Consider the following 18,881-nt stretch of genomic DNA (forward strand, 5'->3'; position numbering starts at 1 on the left):
AGTGAAAGGAGTTTCTAGTTTTGTGATTTATATCGGATTCCGAGACGTAGGCCCGGGGGTCGGGTTGGGGTGAATTTCAGGATTTTGGTATAAATTGATAGTTTTTCGTAAGGAATTAGTTCCTTAGCCTATATTGATTGCATTATATTTCTTTTGGTTAGATTCGGGACATTTGGAGGCCGATTCCAGAGGCAAGGACGTCGCAGAGTAGGGATTTGACCGGTTTGAGGTAAGTAATGATTGTAAATCTAGTCTTGAGCGTATGAAACCCCAAATTTCACATTGTTTTACTGCTTTGAGGTAACACACATGCTAAGTAACGGGCGTGTGAGCGTGCACCATTGGAATTGTGACTTGGTCCGTCCCGTAGAAACTATAATGTTGTGTACTTGACTGGAATTATATGATACTTATGTGTTTTAGAAAGAATTTTTATAAATTAGGTTGAATGTCATATTTGGGCCTTGTGCGAGAGCTGTTTAGACCCTTAGGGGTGTTTTCTTATTATCCTCTCTCTGTTTTGATTGAAAATCTATACTCAGTCATGCTATGTTTACTGATTTCATAACTCAGTCTTCATTACCCGTTTTGATGCATAAAAAAATATTATTTTGAGCTGAGCACCCTGTTTTTACTGATAGCCCGAGTGGCTTGAGAGGTTTATAACTGAGTGAGGCCGAGGGCCTATTTTTGTGAGGATATTTATGGGATCGGGTTATACGCCGCAGTGTGTTGTTACTGATTTATGACTGAGTGAGGCCGAGTGCCTGATTGTGAGATATTGAGACTATGGCATATGAGGTGTCTGTGCAACACGTGAGTTATCCGTACGGATTCTGATATTGATGTTATAGCATGTGAGTTATCCGTGCTTATTATAGCGTTTGGGCTGTAGGAGCCTCTCCGGAGTCTGCACTCCCCAGTGAGCGCGAGTACCATGAGTGAGTGATATGATGTTTTGCCCAAGGGGTTGTTCATGATTCATGTTATGCCCGAGGGGCTGTATACGAGTGAGTTTCGCCCGAGGGGCTGATTATGCTTTCATCATTTTTACTCACTATTTCATCACTTTGTTTGAAAACTGTTGAAAGATGTTTTAAATTGTTTTTACGAAAACTGGATTTAAATGAGCTGAGTTGATTCAAAATCCTGATTTTAAAAGCTTGTTGTATTCTACTGAGATTTCGTGATATGGACTGTATATGTTTTATTGCTTGTCACTACTGCTCAGTCTTTATTTACTTTTATTACTTACTGAGTTGGCGTACTCACATTACTCCATGCACCTTATGTGTAGATCCAGGGGGTTGCTGGACGTGCTTGTGAGTGTTGATTTAATCCATCGTGGATCTGTTGGAGTTAGCAAGGTAGCTGCATGGCGATCGCAACCTTGCTCTTCTCCCTCCTATCTTCCTATAGATGTTATTAGTTGGGTTCCAGATTGTATTGGTCTTAGTATTATCAGACAGTTCTTAGTAGATGCTCATGACCAGTGACACCCTGATACCGGGTTTTCTTTTCGCACTGTTGTTTTGATTAAAACACTTTATGAAGATTTATTGTTAAATAGCTTTGATTTTATCTTAAGAATGAAAATATTGATTGGTTTTGGTAATGTATCGGCTTGCCTAGTTCCACGGCTGGCGTCATCACGACATGGTAGATTTGGGTCGTGATAATAACTCATCATGTTTTAATCTTACCTAGTCTTAGGGATTAGGTGCCATCACAATCCTCAAGGTCAGATTTTCGGTTGTGACATAAATATAAAATAATGCTATTTATGGCACATCATCAATAGCACAACCATTAACGTCTGGAATGACATTTGGCTTCCAAATAATTCTCCTCTTCGTAGTATTATTTATGGTCCTTTAACTTATACTAAGCAATATCTTACACTAGATCATCTTCTTCATAATGGATATTGGAATACTAGTGCCCTCTCCTTTGAACTACCTACAATATCTCACTTCTCACCCATAATACTTACTTTAATCCCACTTCATCACGCACAAATGACTTTTGTTGGTTTCCGAACAATTCAGGTTTCTTTTCTACTAAATTCACATATCACTTATTTATTAACACCCGTTGCAACCTTCCTGCTAATCCACCAAATATCCAATGGGTTTGGTCTAGGGCTGCTTATCGGGTGGATTGGGCGGTTATTTACTCTTAACGGTTTGGCTTATCGGTTATCGACTTTTAAATGTATTAATCCGCTAGTCACCCAATAAGATATCGGGCGGATTGGTATCGGTTTAGCTCTTATCGGGCGGTTTATCAGCCTAATTCAATCTATATTGCGTGCATTAATTGTTTGCTAACAACCTAGCATACAAATTCAGAAATCGAAATTACACATTGAGTCCAGACATATATGTCTATTAGCGCCTACATATGAATGATGTAGTGTGTCATGTGTTGGAAAGTGAAAAAAGCAGAACACATTGTACATTGTAGGCTTAGCATACAAATTCAGAATACATATGTCTGTTAATCCATAAGTGAGCAAACTAATTTAGAATACAAATCAGCATACAAAAAGCAGAATACATATGTCTATTAACGCCTAGCATACAAATTCAGAATAGAAAATTCCAGTCTATATTCAAACTGAGTCCAAAATACATATTTCAAAATGATTAATCCATAAGTTAGCAGACTACACACTGCACAGAAATATTTGGTCTGCAGCTAATGCCTAACAGTTCTTGAATTTCTGCAGCTTCAAAGTTCATAAGTGAGTAGATCTCTGGAAAAAATATGCATACATCAAATTTCAGCATTAGGCAACGAAGTAGAGACTGATAAATACTACGGTCTTGAGGCAATAAGAAGGGTTGAAGACCACACAAACCATTTCAGAATAGAGCAAGGTGAACGTAAAAGTAACCCTTTTCCACAGTATCATCAGCATACGTTAGCATCTGAACAGAAGTCGAAAGCACAAGCCACGAACCAAAACCAAACAAAATAGCCTCTTGCATAATGTATACTAAAGGTCAATTATGGCAACATCTGATGCACTAACTCAGGTAGCTGAAATGGATCCATTCGATCTTCTTGTGCTTAAATGTCAAAACTAATTTCTGTTGCCAAACTTACAAAAGAATTTTCAATCTGTTTATTAACATGATTAACTACATAGGAAGAGTTGCAGAAGTTCCCAAATCAGCCATTCAAGAGAAGTCATCATACTTCAACTCAGTTCCCAGCCACGAACCAAAACCTAACAAAAGAAGGTTCCAATTTAAACATACACAACATGAATTAGTTTACAAAAACAAAAGCAGAGGTGAACCATAGACAACAGCTTAAACAATCTTGTTGATTAGATCTCCTAACAAACGTGTGCTTCCCACTGTTAGTTCAATTAACAATAAACGTAGGGTGGGAGAATAAGCTAAGCTAAGCTAAGCCAAGCCTGGGATCTTCTGATGCGTAGTACGTAAGAGAGTAAATACACACTTATATACAACAAATACTTAAAACCTTGATGGGTTAAATTCAAATTCCTACCAAATATATTAACACTACACGTCAATTACAGAAGGGTCTTTTCCGTTGTTGGCTAAATCTGAAGAAAAAAATTAAAATAATGAGTCGTGCGATAAATATAAGCATATCAGCAACACTTATATATAACAAATATAGTAATAATATTATTCCCTTGTTCGTTGCTCGATTTTATCAAGATCTTCCTCAATACTAATAGATTATTTTAATTTTTCATTTCAAAGCCAATCTTGAAGACACACTAGAGCTTGCACCAATTTAGGAGTTAATGAACTCCTAAATGAATCAAGAAGACATCCTCCCTTACTAAATGTACATTCGGATGCCACACTTGAAATCGGAATAGCTAATACATCACGAGCCATCTTTGCAATAATAGAAAATCTAGCTGCGTTCAATTTCTACCAAAGAAGAACATCAAATTCTTTAGTGTCATCCTCAGTTTCTTCACCTAAATATTTATCTAACTCTGTTCTAGTATCAACACCTCCGCTCCTACTTTTATATTTTTTTATATCTTGCATGAGTGATTCTAAAAGTCCTATATTTTGGGTGCTTGCTTGATTGTCAGAAAGCCCAAAAGTCGAAGTGTCCAATGAATAACAATCTGAAGATGAAACAAGTACAACACCTTTTCTCACTAAATAATGAAGTTATGTACTTCGTCACTTTTGCTTGTATAGTTGCCCCCGGATCTACACCAAACATCTTTATAAGTGCATAGCCAACTGATTCGATCTTATAACGTGGATCTAATTACATGATATAAAAATTATCTTGTTCATTTTCCCTGGATCACCCCAATACTTATCAAACTTTTCTTTCATATTCTTTGCCATTTCACTTAAAATTGTATCTTCATTTGCTATCAATTGCTTCAAATAAACAGCAACTGCGCAAATTTTAAGAAAATGAATATTCGATGTAATATAACGTGATCCAGATATCTTCAAAGTAAGAAGATAGAAGATTTCAAGAAACTTTTTAATTCTTTTAACATTCTCCCAATCACTACTCAAAAGTTCACCTGTAGGAATTCCAACATCAATATAAGAATGCTCAAGATAATGTCTCAAGCCAGTTTCACTAGAAGCATAATGTGAAAATGCACTTTCAAATTCAACAGCCCTACGCAACATCAAGTAGGTAGAATTCCACCTAGTTAGAACATCTAAGCATAAAGTTTTTTTACAATTGAGTTGTTCATCATTAAAATATTCTTGAAACCTCTTCAACCTCGCAGGAGACTGCCTAACATATCTCACTGCATGCCTAACACGTTCGATAGACACTGAAAATTCTTTTAAACCATCCTAGACCACAAGATTCATGATGTGAGCCATGCATATCACGTGAAGGTGTGTACCATTCATCAAATTAGTTCACATTTTTGTTAACTGCTTAGACAGTTCTTTTACTGTCACATCATTTGAGCTTGCATTATCAACTGTGACATTGAAGATCTTATTTATCCTCCACTCACGTAAGCACCTACCAATACCATTTGCCATATCTTCGCCTTTATGACTAACAATAGGACAAAAATTAATTATTCTCTTATGCATATTTCATTCACTATCAATCCAATGGGCAGTGATACAAATGTAATTGATTCTTTGTATAGAAGTCCAGGTATCAGTGGTAATACATACTCTTTGTTTTGTTTCTATAGAAAACCTCTTCAACTTTTGCTTTTCTTCATTAAAAAGATCAAAACAATCCTTAGTTACAGTACTACGAGAAGGGATCCGAAAATAAGGTTGCGCCACTTTCATAAAGTCTCTAAAACCTTCTTTCTCAACAAAGCTAAAAGGAAGCTCATCAACTATTACCATACGACATAACGCCTTCCTACATTCGTGATCAAATTTTCAAGTAGCAATAGCAACGTCACCATGACTACCCTCGGAACAAATTGAAAGCCTAAATTTGATTATTTTTTATCAACAATAGCAGGGCGTTTAGGGCACTTAAGCATATGAGAAAGAAGTGTCGACGTACCATCTTTGGTCTTAAATACATACTCAATAAAGCAATAGTCACATTTTGCTTTTGTACTCCCTTTAGAAGTAGTAATTTCTGTAAAATGATCCCACACAACAGACGTTTTTCTTTTTTTTTTGGTTATATTTGACTCTGTTGTTTGAGTTTGGCTTATTACATTTGAAGTAGAAGCCCACCTTTCACCCATCATCACGTTATCACTTTGTATATTTTCAGCCATGTATGAGTCACTACAACAAGAAAAGAAAAGGAGTGAGAATAAGGACATCAAGTTGTAATGGACCATAACTTAAAGAGCAAAAACACCAAATCAGAAGCACAAATGATAAGCCTGCCACCAATTTGAATCAAGAAATTCTGCATTTGTAACTTTCACACCCAACCAAAAGGAACTCTACATTGAAACATACTCAGCCAAGAAAGCATCCAACAGATAATATACAATGGCTATCAATGGAAGAAGAACAAACAAAATAAAAGAGTTTTCTCTGCTAAATTTCATATCATACTCATCACTGATATCATAGTTTGTAAAAAAGATGGATAATTGGAAGTAAAATCATACTCATTTTCAAGCCCTTTCATCGGCAACATACAGTCTAAGACAAAGTAGATTGAAATTGAAGATCTTTAAGTTATGGTCCATTTTCAGTCATGTATGAGCCATCTAATGAGAATTAAGATGCTCTTTGATTTTAAAGACATCAACAAGAAAAGAAACTTACCATCTGCTGACTGCTGCTCTGGCTATGGCGAGAGGGAAAGGCGAGACGGCGAGAGGGACGGTGAGTCGACAAGATAGAGTGCTGGAAGTCGACGAGATAGAGTGCTGGAAGCCTGGAAGTTGACGAGATAGAGTACTGCTGGACTACTGGTGGTTGCTAGTTTAGGCGTCAGGGTTTCTGTCTTTTGATTATTTAGGAATTAGGCATTACGCGTTAGAGACAGAGTACCGGAACTCTGGAAGTGGAAGGGTTTTTGATATTTAATATATATATATATATATATATATATATATATATATATATATATATATTAAATATCACGGGTTAGCAGATTATCCGTGAAGAAAATTGAATAATCTGCCCCCAAACCAATAACACGTTAATAAAAAAATTCAGTCTGTTCCCCATCCATTAAACCGTTAACCCGATATCAATAAGTCAATAAGTTTCAGGTTTGGTTCGATTTTCGATTTCGGATCGGTTTTGAACACCCCTAGTTTGGTCCCTCCATTTCTTAACAGAATGTCGATTGCTCCAACACTTATTCTTTGAATGCATCAATTTTCAGACTGTATGGAGCTTCTTCCCTATTAACTTGCATGCAACATCTTTCTCTGAATGGCTTAAAGAGCATTATACACGCACTCACCTTCTATTCATCTACCACAGAATTGAAGTTCCCACAACTCAACTTTTCCTTTTCATTCTCTGGAACATCTGGACTACTTACAACCATAAACTTTTCCACAATTCACACCAAAATAATCTTGTGCATGCAAAAGACGGGGCTTATGCCTCGGATATCCGCCAATGTCCATCCAATTGCTCTCTTCCTTATTTGTAGAACCTCCAATGTGGACTCTACATGCATGTTAGTCAAACAAGAGGAAAGAATAACCGGTAAAGTAGAAGAAGGGCCAAGGAATTCATACCTAAGATGCAGAGGCAATCTCTTTAACTCCAAAGTGGGAGGCTCCCCGATTGAGGGCTTTATTGGAGGAGTCTTCCAGTTTTCAAGATCCATGGATAACTTGTGGGTTTCATAAGTGTACGACCCCATTCCTTTCAATGCATTCACACATTCCACATAGCCTTATTTCTCCTCATCATTATCAAGGTTGAGCAAAATAGCTTCCAAATTATCCTCAACATTCATCGTGGCACTAGCATCATCAATAATCACATCGGTCACCAAATCTACGAACGAACAAACTTCATTGTTATTCGGTTGCCTCATAGATTTGCACACATGGAAGACCATCTTTTCATCACCCACCCAAAAAGTGAGATCACCGGCTTCCACATCAATAAGCGCCTTCCCAATAATAAGGAAAGGTCTACCCAAAATAATAAGCACCTCATAGTATACTTCAAAATCAAGAATCACAAAGTCCTCTAGGAGGACGAACTTGTCAACACGAACCAACGCATCATCAATAATACCAAAGGTCTCTTCATTGTACGATCCGCCATTTGCAACCTTATGGATGTGGGTCTTGGTTTCCCAATACCTAAAGTTTTGAACACCAAATAGGGCATCAAGTTGATACTCTACCCAAGATCACATAAAGCTTTGGTAAAGTCGGCACTTCCAATTGTACATGGAATTGTGAAAGCACCCAAATCTTCCAATTTAGGAGCCATTGAGTGCACAATTGCACTCACATAATGTTTAATCTTTATAGTCTCACAATTCATCGATCTTTTCTTTGTCACTAAGTCCTTCATGAACTTTGTATAACCCGACATTTGCTCCAAGTCCTCAACCAATGGAACATTAATAGACAAACTCTTCATTATATCAATAAACTTTTTGAATTGGTTCTCGCCATTTTGCTTGGCAAGGCGTTGAGGATATGGAGGAGGAGGCCTTGGCATTGGTGCCTTAGCCTTTGGCACTACCGGTTCCAGTATGTCAACTATGTACTCCCGAGAGAGGTTCACTTCTTCTTGAGTCTCCTACACATTGACTTCAATATCGTTTCTGAGCTTGCACTTCATTGCTTGGCATCTCATCTTCTTGTACCAAATGTCCATCATCCACAATCTTCTTTTGGCTTGAGGTGGTTGCTTTCCCACCTTTTCCACTCCTTGTAGTCACGACCATGGCATATGCTGTGTTGTTCCCACCCTTCGGGTTTACCACTGTATCACTTGGTAGTGCCCCCAGAGGACGAGTATTCAAAGCTTGTGAGATTTGGCCCAATGAACTTCCAAATTGCGAATTTAAGTGTTGTGAGAGGCTAATTGAGCCTCGGAGTCAACATTCTTCTCCATCATTTGTTTGAACATGTTCTCTATTTGGACCATCTCATTGTTGGAAGAACTCGGACTTTGTGAAGGATAGGGAGGTGGATTTCTTGGTTGTTGAAACATCGAAGGCCTTTGAAAACCTGACCCTCGGTTGTTGTTGTTGTTTCACCCTCATTGGTTGTTACCTCCCCAATAGCCTTGATTATTGCCATTCCAATTGCCTTGGTTATTTGGACCATTCCAATTTTTCGTGATTGTTTTGATTGTTCCAATTCACTTGGTTGTTTTGATTGTTCCAACCACCTTGATTACTTAAATTCCAATTTCCTTGATTTCCTTGTGGTCGCCATTGTTGTTGACTTGGGCCTTGATTGTTATTTCTTTGCAATTGCTTGCCCATGATCATGTAATTCCTTATGCAAGTGAATCACATTTGGATCGCCTTGAGGAATGTTTTCTCTACTTTGCCATGCCGATGAAGTATCTGTCATTTCATCAAGAATCTCACAAGCTTCTGCATACGGCGTTGTCAGGAAATTTCCACTGGCAAGTTGGTTGACCACGCATTGATTGGTAGTATTGATCCTCCTATAAAAAGTTTGTTGAATCATAGCCTCCTTCATGTCATTGTTCGGACACTCTTTCACCATAGTACATTACTTTTCCCATATCTCATGCAAAGTCTTATTAGGTTCTTGTTTGAAAGCTAGGATCTCATCCCTAAGAGTTTCCATATGCCCGGGAGAAAAGAACTTGGAAATGAATTTCTCGGCCAATTCATCCCATGTATGGATAGAATGATTTGGCAACCTCTCTAACCAATCCAGAGTCTTCCCCTGTAGAACGAAAGGGAATAACCTCAATCTTAAAGCATCCTCGGAGATGTTTGTCTATTTACTTCCCTAGCAAGTGTCAAAAAACCCTTTCAAGTGCTTGTACACATTTTGATTCGAAGCCCCGATGAAGAATTCCCGTTATTCCAATAGCGTAAGCATAACATTTGTGATTTGAAATTTTTTTGCCCTAATGTGGGGCGGGACTATGGCACTTGCGTATCCTTCATTTGGCAACATGCGGTGTGCCACCGCTCTTGGAGGAGGTGGGGATGGAACAGGAACATTGTCTTGAGGCAGCCGACCTCGTCTATTTGCATGAGGTTCAAGAGGAACCTCTTCAACTTGGTCATCCTCCTCATCATCCCTCAATTGCACGTTTCCAAGAGGATCATTGTTGTTGAGAGCCATTGTATCATCTATAATTGTTTCATGAGAAGATTAGTAACTCGGAAAGAAAGGAAGGCAAATCACATACAAAACCAAATATATAGCTAAATCCATTTTTAGCTCCCCGACAACGGCGCCAAAATTTGATGTCGCCCAAATTCACACCACTGATTGGGATTGTGAGAGATCGATGCAATTATAATTACCCAACGTGAGTCAGGGTCGATTCCACAGAGAGCTTATATTGGATTAGGTATATATCTAGACTAAGTGTATGATGTTCCCAAAATGCACTTCCACATGTTTGGATTTTTCTTTCTACTTTTAATGATTATGCTAATGTTTGCAAATGAAAAGCTAGAAAATGATATTTTTGGTGTTGTTGTTTTTCGAGTTTATAAAAGATCTAGGGTCGTGACTTCCACCTAGGTGGTTACCTAGTGGATTGTGGGCTTTAGGTTAAGTTTGATTGGTCGGGGTCGTAATATAGCAATCACATACAATTACCCACTCAATACCTCTCGGTAGTTAGAATGGTTTTGCCCAATTTGGCTTTCTCGGGTTTAAATGGGTAATGCACAAAACAAGTGATAGATGTTCAAGTCGGGCTTACTATCTCTAGATTCAACCCTTTAATTGGGGCTATTAATTTCCTGAGTTCACCCCAGTTCCTTGTTAGCCAAGGTTTCCTAGACTTAGTCTCTCTTTCTCAAGTAGAGTCTGAATCAATGTTTGCAACCATTAATTCTTAAATTCAAGCAAGAACTAGGATGAATATCACTCACCTAATCACAAATAAACCCTAAATTAAACACCCATTAGTTATCCACACTAGGGTTGGGTCACAACCCTAGCTAAGAAATTAGCTACTCATAGAAAAAATTGAAGAAACTAAAGAAAAAAATAAGATTAAACTCATAATAGATGATAAAGGGAAGAAAATCCAATGTTAAAATGATAAACTATTACAAAGTTACCCAAAGCAGTAAAGGAAAAACGGCTATCTATTTTCTGATGTTCAAACTTAACCTAATCTTGACAAAAATACTATTTATACACAGCTAAAATTATCGGACAAAATTGCCCCTACGAAGGTTTTGCGGCCGCACAATTCCGTGCGCGGTCCGCACTTAGATATTGTCTTTACAGGATGAACTTCTGCGGCCGCACAATTCTGGGTTGCGGCCGCACTTCTTCAGATTCTGCAGACCGCACATTTATGAGTGTGACCGCATTCTTGAACTTGAGCTCTAACATAAGAGACTTCTGCAGACCGCATATTTCTGAGTGCGGTCGCACTTTTGATTCTATAGCCGCACAATAATGGTGCAGTCCGCACTTCTTCATGGACCAAAATCACATCTCTCTGAACCTCATCTTCTGCGGCTGCATAATAATTGTGCGGTCCGTACTTTGCAAATAAAATTTAATAGAGGTCTCTTCATGCTCTGTGGCCGCACACAAAGTTGTGCGGTCCGCACTTTGCTCTTTTTTGTTTTGTTTCACTCCTTGTCTAAAATTACTCTTTCTTGAGTTGATTTTCATCTCTTTGTCTCATTTTCCAATAATCCTGCAAGTAAGCACATTTTATCAGTTCTCGAGAATACCTTTTGTAACGACCCGACCGGTCATTTTTCTTTTTAGAACCCCGTTCCCCTAAATAAAACTTCTCGCGCTTGCCTTAATTGATCTATGACATGCGGGGATGGTTGGTTTGGGTTTTGGAAGAGATTGGGTTGAAATAGGCTCACTTGATTCCTTAAGATTTTCTTAAAAGTCTAAGTTTGACTTTGGTCAACATATTTAGCGAACGGACCCGAATTTGTGTTTTGACGATCCCTGAGGGTCCATAGGAAAATATGGGACCTGAGCGTATGCCCGGAATCGAATACCGAGGTCCCTAGCCCGAGTAATGAATTTTTATTGAAAATTGTTAAACTGAAATTCTAAGGATTTAAAGAAACTAAATAATGATTGATCACATTGCTATCGGGCTCGTATGTTGGTTCCGAAGCCCGGTACAGGTCCAATAGAACATTTAAGACTTGCTCGCAAAATTTGCTGTCAATCCGAGTAGTTTAAGTGTGTTTCGGCTCGTTAGAGGTGAACTAAGAACTTGAAGTTCATAAGTATGATTCAATTGATTTTAGGGGGTGATTCTTAGATTTAGCATTGTTTCGGGCATTCCGAAGGTTCGAGCAGGTCCGTTTCATGATTTCAGACTTGTTGGTATGTTCGGGCGGGGTCCGGGAGCCCCAAGCGTCAATCGAATGAGGCTCGAGTGAAGTTGGGAAAATTGGAGAAGGGTTGAAGCTTTAGTTGCTGTCATAACCGAACCTGCGGTTGGCCAACTGCAGGTACGAGACCATAGAAGCGGTCAATCTCACGCAGATGCGGCCAAGCCAGGCCAAGCCCAAAGCCGCAGAAGTAGCAATTCCTCCGCAGAAGTGAAGCCGCAAAAGCGGCTGGCAAATCGCAGATGCGGCTTAGCGGCCCAGGTGAAATTCCGCAGAAGCGGGCTCCCTTCCGCATATGCGGTGGCCGCAGGTGCGGCCCAGGACCGCAAATGCGAAAATTGCTGAAGCAGTGAGCTTCATTTAATACGTGTTCTAAGTTATTTTTGTCATTTTCACTCCTTCATTGGGCAATTTTGGATCTTTTGAGAGAAGACTTCCACCTAGAATCTTGAGATAAGTTTATCCCACATATTCTTAGTTTAATATTTGTGTCTTACCTAGATTAAACACTAAGATTAAGGTAAAATCATGGGGTTAGAGAAAAACCTAGGGTTTTGATAAAACTTAGATTTTTCCACGAAATTGGTTATGAAGCGAAGTAGAAATCATATATTATTGATACTTAGGTTATAAATAACAACTTTCTTCGAAAATTTTTGGAATCCGGGCACGTGGGCCCGGGGTCGGATTTTAGGAAACTTGTGTTTAAGGTTGGGAAATTGCTTTAATATCTAGAATGTGATCTTGTGAGCTTGTATTGACTAGTTCTTACCCCATTTAACTAGTTTTGGATCGTTTGGCTCCAAATTGAGAGTTCGGGCTCGTTCTTGGTATTGGAAGTGCACTTTGGAGCGAGCTGAGTCTCCTTTTTAACCTTGTAAGAGGGAATTGTCCCCATAGAAGTAATAATTGTATAATTTGCCACTAAATGTTGGGGCTACATACGCACTAGGTGACGAGGGTCTTTGCGTAACTACTATCATGTTAATTGTCCGGGTAGTTTAGGACCCGTATCATGTTATATCTGCAAATGTTATATGTCTTCTTGCTAATGTGATCATTTAGGATATGCTAGAGAATTGGAAATGAGCATAAGTGAACATATATTTTGTTGAGCACTTGTATGAGCTTATTTGAATATAAATGCGCCTTCTTGTATTTTCCTATTGATAATTGATATTTGTGGATCAGGCCGATCGCCTCAATAGAAATAGATGCATCTATGGTTCACGCCATTCGACCCTCTAGCAGTGCACAGTTTCTTTTCTGTTGGATCAGGCCGTCGACCTCGGCATGATGTGCGCATGATATCTATGTGAATCAGTGTTGATGACTTGCTTGTTAAATGGTTTGAAATGTAAATGACTAACTGTGATATTATATGGATATGACTTAGGAATTCTGATTACAACTATTATATAATTGTGGTCATCATGCCTAGCATAACACCATATTATATTATTTTGACCCAAGTAGGTATCAAGTCGACCTCTCGTCTCTACTTCTTCGAGATTAGACTGGATACTTACTGGGTACTTATTGTTTATGTACTCATATTATGCTTTTGTACTTAATTGTACAGGCTCTGAGGCAGGTGTATCTGGCTATCAGACCGGTGCGTGTCCCTTATCATAGTCCGAGACTTCCACGGTGAGCTGTTCCCCTTCCTGTGCCGATCAATAGCTTGATGGAGTCTCTCTTGCTTTTGACTGTCTATTCTGTTTCAGACAGTAGGATAGATCTATTATTTTGTATATTCTACTGGTTGCCCACAGCTTGTGACACCAGGTCTTGTTATACACATTAGTAGATAGTTCTTTTGGGTTGTATAAACTATTATTGAATATTGCTTATTATCACCTGTTTTAATTGCAAATTAAGAAAAGTGTTGTAACTGCTTTTGGTAAGTAAAATCAGAATATACTAATATTTCCGCATTGGCTTGCCTGACAATGGTGTTGGGCGCCATCATGACCTGAGGTGAAATTGGGTCGTGATAACATGGTATTAGAGCGCTAGGTTCACGTAGGTCTCACAAGTCATGGGCAAACCTAATAAAGTCTTGCGGATCGGTTCGGAGACGTCTGTATTTATCTTTGAGAGGTTATAGAGTGTTAGGAAACTACACTTTATTCATTTCCTATCGTGCAGTGGATGGTACACTAAATTTCTCTCTTTTATTCTCTTACAGATAGTGAGGACATGCACGGCAGATGTTCCCGGCCCAGGAGGGGCTGCTCCCCCTATTGTTAGAGGCCGCATCACATCCTGCGGGAGATCCTATTATTAAGGAGCAGGGCAAGGTTCCCATAGCTAAGCCTACCCCGGCAGACTTTCTGACAGCATTGGGATTCCAGGACGTCATGGGTCGTATGCTACTATTCATGGACACCATGACTCAGGCTGGTTTATTTCCAGTAGATCCAGCTATATCACAGGAAGGAGGGGGAGAACTTACCCCTACTGCTCAGGCTCATGGTCATGCAGCTGCAGTGTATCATACTTAGGATGCACTACCTGTGAATGAGGCTTAGCTCGTTGCTGCAGTGATACCCGAGCCCAGACCAGTTGCGGATGGAGACCCATAAAAGTTGTTGGATAGATGACTAGACTTCACCCTCCTGTCTTCGGGGGTAAGTGTCATAAGGATGCTCATGACATCATTGATAGGTGCAGGGATAGACTGCACAACATGAGGATATTGGAGTCGTATGGAGTTGACTTCACTAATTTTTAGCTAGAGGGCAGGGCCCACATGTGGTGGCAGTCTTATGTTCTTGGCAGACCCACAGGTTCTCCTCCTATCACTTGGAGTCAGTTTACGCAGTTATTTCTGGACAGGTATATTCCACCCTCTGAGAGGGAAGAACTGCGATATCAGTTTGAGCAGCTTGAGTAGGGTCAGATGTCCGTGACTGATTATGAGGCGAGGTTTTTTGAGTTATCCCACCATGCAGTGATGATACTTCCTACTGATGTAGAGAGGGTGCAGAGATTTGTTGCAGTGTTGCATTCTGGCATCAGGGCCAACATAGCCCGAGAGGTGGAGATGTGGACTCCTTATTAGTTAGTAGTGGAGATTGCTCGGAGGATTGATAGCTACCGTTTGAGGGGTAGGGAGCAGATGCAGCAGGATAAGAGGGCTAGATTCTCTAGAGAGTTCAGAGGTTCCCTGGTAAGGGGCAGAGGTCAGTTTGGGAGAGCACATCCCAGTAGGCCCCCATATTCAGCATCACCACCTTCTCAGGTGCTCCGGCGCGCCCCTATTTCAGCGCTATACCAGAGAGTTCTTACCGCCCACCAGCTATTCAGGGTTCCTCTAGTGGGTATTCAGGTCCTCAGGGTGCTTCTGATTCTTATTTCAGTGCTATGTCGGAGAGTTCATACCATCCACCGGCTATTCAGGCTTCTTCCAGTGGGTCTACAGGCTATCAAGGCAGTAGGTCACTGCACCGCGGGGTTGTTTTGAGTGCAGAGACCTTGGTCATATGAGGAGATACTGCCCCAGGCTTCAGGGCAAGGCAGTACAGCAGGGTCAGCAGCCTATGATTTCAGCACTCACTGACCCGCCATCTAAAGGTGGAGGGTAGACTGGTAGGGGCCGTCCTAGAGGTGGAGTCCAGGCAGGGAGAGGTCAGCCAGCTACTACTCAGTCAGGTGGAGGCCAGCCAACCACCACTCCAGCCAGATTCTATGCCCTTTCGGCTAGGCCAGATGCCTTGGCCTCAGATGCCGTCATCACAGGTATTATTTTCTTCTGCGGTAGAGATGCTTCAGTATTATTTCATCCAGGGTCTACCTATTTGTATGTGTCATCTCTGTTTGCTCGTTTTCTGGTTATTTCTCCTGAGCCCATGGTCACTCATGTTCATGTGTCCACTCCTGTGGGCGATTCTGTAGTTGTGGATCAGATCTACCGGTCCTGTGTGGTCACATTTTGTGGTTTTGAGACTAGATCATATCTCTTGTTGCTTGACATGATTGACTTTGAGATCATCCTGGGCATGGATTGGTTATCTCCATATCACGCCGTCCTAGATTTCCATGCCAAGACTGTTACTTTAGCGATCCTAGGGTTTCCAGGGTTGGAGTGGAAGGGTTCCACAGTTGATACATCTAGCCGGGTTATCTCTTTCCTGAAGGCTCGATAAATGGTCGAGAAGGGGTGTTTGGCTTATTTGGCTTATGTTCGGGACACCACCGTAGAGTCTCTAACGATTGATTCATTTCCAGTAGTTCGAGAGTTCACCGATGTGTTCCCTTCTGATCTTCCTGGCATGTCACCGGATCGTGATATTGATTTTTGTATTGATTTGGCTCTAGGCACCCAGCCTATATCTAACCCATTGTACCGTATGGCTCCGAAGGAGTTGAAGAAGTTGAAGAAGCAGCTTGAGGAGTTGTTAGCAAAGGGGTTTGTTAGGCCCAGTGTTTCACCTTGGGGTGCACCAATGTTATTTGTAAAGAAGAAGGATGGGACTATACGGATGTGCATTGACTACCGCCAGTTGAACAAGGCTACCATCAAGAATAAGTACCCATTGCCGCGTATTGATGATTTGTTCGACCAATTGCAGGGTGCTAGGGTGTTCTTTAAGATCGACTTGAGGTCGGGGTACCATCACTTGAAGATTCGGAACTTGGATGTCCCGAAGACCGCATTTCGGACGAGATATGGCCATTATAAGTTTCCAGTGATGTCCTTTGGTCTGACTAATGCCCCAAGAACATTTATGGACTTGATGAACAGAGTGTTCAGGACTTATATTGATTCCTTTGTCATTGTCTTCATTGATGACATTTTGATATACTCCCGTAGCCTGGGGGAGCACGAGCAGCATTTGAGGGTAGTGCTTCAGACCTTGTGAGAGTAGAAGCTATATGCTAAGTTCTCCAAGTGTGAGTTCTGGCTAGAGTTAGTGGCATTCTTGGGGCATATTGTGTCAGGAGAGGGTATTAAGGTGGATCCCAAGAAGATTGAGGCAATTCAGAGTTGGCCACGTCCTACTTTAGTGACCGAGATTAGGAGTTTCCTAGGGTTAGCAGGCTATTACATGCGATTCGTGCAGGGCTTTTCATTTATTCCATTACCTCTGACTAGATTGACTCGGAAGGGTGCTCCTTTCCATTGGTCTGATGATTGTGAGGCGAGCTTCCAGAAGCTCAAGACAGCTTTGACTTCATCACCAGTTCTTGTGTTGCCTTCCGGTTCAGAGATGTATACGGTATATTGTGATGCTTCACGCATTGGACTGGGGCATGTATTGATGTAGGAGGGGCGAGTTATTGCCTATGCTTTGCGCTAGCTGAAGATTCATGAGAAGAATTATCCTATGCACGATTTAGAGTTGGCTACAATTGTTCATGCTCTTAAGATATAGAGGCATTATCTGTATGGGGTGTCATGTGAGGTTTATACTGATCATCGCAGCGCTTAGCATTTGTTCAAGCAAATGGATCTCAATTTGAGGCAGCGTAGGTGGCTTGAGTTACTGAAGGATTATGACATCACCGTTCTTTATCATCCAGGCAAGGCAAATGTGGTCGTGGATGCCTTAAGCAAGAAGGTAGAGAGTATGGGTAGCTTGGCATTCTTTCCAGCAGGGAGAGGCCACTAGCTTTGGACATTCAGTCATTGGCTAACAGACTTGTGAGGCTGGATATTTCGGAGCCCATCCAAGTCCTTGCATGTGTTGTTTCTCAGTCTTTGTTATTGGGACAGATCAAGGCCCGACAGTTCGATGATCCCCACTTGGCAGTTCTTAGAGAGACAGTGCTGCAGGGTAGTGCCAAGGAGGTCTCTATTGGTGATGATGGTGTTCTACAACTCCAGGGTCACCTATATGTTCCTAATGTCGATGGTCTTAGGGAGAGGATCCTGGAGGAGTCTCATAGTTCGCAGTATTCCATTCATCCGGGTGCTAAAAAAATATATCGTGACTTGAGGTAGCATTATTGGTGGCGGGGGATGAAGAAAGACATAGTGGAGTATGTGGCTGAGTGTTTGAATTGCCAACAGTTCAAATACGAACACCAGAGGCCAGGTGGCCTACTTCATCAGATGCTTATACCAGAGTGGAAGTGGGAGCACATTACTATAGATTTCGTAGTTGGGTTGCCCCAGACCTTGCAGAAGTTTGATGCAGTGTGGGTCATCGTGGATAGGTTGACCAAGTTGGCACACTTTACACCAGTTGTGACTACTTACACTTCGGAGAGGTTGGATTAGATTTACATTCGGGAGATAGTCCGGTTTCACGGTGTGCCTGTTTCCATCATATCAGATAGAGGCTCTCAGTTCACTTCTCATTTCTGGAGAGTTGTTCAGGGTGAGTTGGGGACCCTCATGGAGCTTAGCACAGCATTTCATCCACAGACCGATGGGCAGTCAGAGCAGACAGTTCAGATCTTGGAGGACATGCTTAGAGCATATGTGATAGACTTTGGAGGACAGTAGGATCAGTTCTTGCCTTTGGCAGAGTTTACTTACAACAACATCTACCAGTCTAGCATCGAGATGGCTCCATTTGAGGCTTTATACGGGCGGTGATGCCATTCCCCTATCGGGTGGTTTGAGCCTAGTGAGGCTAAGTTATACGACACAAACTTGGTGAAAGATGCCTTGGATAAGGTGAAGTTGATTCAGGAAAGGCTTCGCACAGCTCAGTCCAGATAGAAGAGTTATGCAGTAGAAGGCACGTGATGTATCATTCATGGTTGGCGAGAAGGTCCTTTTGAAAGTATCGCCAATGAAGGGTATTATGAGGTTCGGGAAGAAGAGCAAGTTGAGCCCAAGATTCATTGGCCCATTTGAGGTGTTGAGGCGAGTTGGGGAGGTTTTCTACGAGCTTTCCCTACCCCTAGCTTATCGGGAGTTCATCCAGTTTTCCACGTGTCCATGCTCCAAAGGTATCATG

The sequence above is a fragment of the Nicotiana sylvestris genome, chromosome 4, assembly GCF_000393655.2.
Source record: "Nicotiana sylvestris chromosome 4, ASM39365v2, whole genome shotgun sequence".
In the NCBI taxonomy this organism is placed as follows: Eukaryota; Viridiplantae; Streptophyta; class Magnoliopsida; order Solanales; family Solanaceae; genus Nicotiana; species Nicotiana sylvestris.